Raw genomic sequence first — 1,904 nt, forward strand, 5'->3', positions numbered from 1 at the left:
GTTTTTCTCCCGTATTTTTAATCTTTCTGTGAAAAAAATAAAAAAAATCCCACTGGGCGTATTTTATATGTTTGCTACATTTGCTTCCGGTAAAACTCTCACAATTTGTAAGGGCCAAACCTCATTATATGAATAATCACGACAACAAATTCCAAGCTTGTCCTGTTGCCGACGACCCTTATTTTTACGCAGAAAACACGCAGTTGTAAATGTGAACTGGTGGATCAACAAGAAGATAATGAATTATAAAACTCTAAAGATATAGTCTACACTAAGATAGATTTATGTTACTAAATTAATATAATTGTTTGATAATAATTGTTTAAATATAATATAATATAATATACACATTTTTACTTCTGACTCCACCCCCCCATTTTATGAAGCCCCTCCCTCAGAAATACGCAATGGGCTCTGATTGGTTGAACTTTCAGCGCCACAACTGTGCAGATATTGTTAATGCTCAATCAGCAACATTACACACTAACTAATGTTAAAAGTGAAATCGCAATCAACCACCCCTTTCTTTAAACTTAAACTTGCAACTTGTGTTTTCATTACTGCAGTCATAACATTATTTTTTTTCTCTACAGAAATTCTTACTTGGGTGTTATTTATGGCCTGTTTGCTGCATCCTTTGTGCTGTGTGGAGTCCTGTACAATAGACTGTCTCATCGTGAAAAGAAGCGAGCACTGAAGTCCCAATTAAAAGCTCCAGAACAGGATGGCAATGGTGTTTCAACTGGCAATAGGAATGTATCTTCAGCTATCATAAAATGCGATGAAAATCCAGACCAGGAGACCACTATCTGAAGTCTTCCAAAGTCAAATGTGTCCATTGCACCAAAAACTGTTATAAAGATATAACTCCCATATCCATGTGAAATGTAAATGTTTTGGCTGTGAAATTGTGTTAAGTTGTATGTTTATTGAGTAGATGCTGTTTGTGATCAGAGACTTTCAAAGTTCAACTTATTGATCTTTTGCTACAACACATTTTAGCTATTTTCTTAATCTAATACATAAAGTCGTATTTCTATTATTTACACACTTATCAAAACAAACAGCTGTTCTTAAGATAGAAAGTAATTATACGCAAAGAAACCTGGCTTGAAGCTCAGGCCTTTAAGTTTAACCCTTGTATTATGTTCAATTTCTGGGTACGATTTTGATGGAGTTTCGTTGTGAAAGCAAAACTACTTTGTTTGGCCTTCCAAAAGAGGACACGACTAGAAATCAGCTTTTTAATATCAGTATTTGTCACACAGTGCAATCAATTAATATCAAAAAGTATGATTTTTAAAAATATGTTTAACCACATTTTTTAACCCCTTAACTGTTACCGTCCCGCTGGTAGAAGTTTACTTCTATATTACTATATTCTATACTACTATATTACAGTTAAATCCTAATCTAATCATGGCAAACTATATATCGTTAAACAGTTCTAAGACTCCTAAATAGATATTTTATCACTGTTTTTGTTACAAATTATGTAGGAACAGTAATAGATTAATTTATGACAAGAGTGCACCTCAAAACATATACTACATCATAATAGGAGTTCTGAATTTGTCACAAAAATTCTTTTTCGTTTCATTTTTTCCTTTCACATGTTTTAGTAATCATCATAAATTATATATCATTTGAAAGCTTAAAACCTCTAAATTCATCCTGTGAAAACCATTTTGAAATTAGACATTGTGTTACCATGAAAATGGTACTTTAAAATTATTAAGCGGGCTCCTCCCCCTTAGTGGGGGGGTGTCATTTTACAAAATGTACTACGGTCTTTTAGAATCAAAACTTTTTATACTCTAAACAAAATACATATCGTTGGAAAGGTCTGAGACTCAAGATTCCATATTCGGTGGTTATTTTGTGATAGAAGTAATATTGAGAGA

The 1,904-nt window shown here is 32.8% G+C and overlaps 1 pseudogene; it reads left to right on the forward strand.

The window, feature by feature from the left end:
- The window catches only part of LOC107726841 (solute carrier organic anion transporter family member 1C1-like), a 24,166-nt pseudogene extending 23,293 nt beyond the window's left edge, over nucleotides 1-873 (forward strand).
- Nucleotides 874-1,904: the final 1,031 nt, after the last annotated feature.

Source organism: Sinocyclocheilus rhinocerous, unplaced genomic scaffold (genome assembly GCF_001515625.1).
Source record: "Sinocyclocheilus rhinocerous isolate Xijiao unplaced genomic scaffold, SAMN03320098_v1.1 scaffold155, whole genome shotgun sequence".
Lineage (NCBI taxonomy): Eukaryota > Metazoa > Chordata > Actinopteri > Cypriniformes > Cyprinidae > Sinocyclocheilus > Sinocyclocheilus rhinocerous.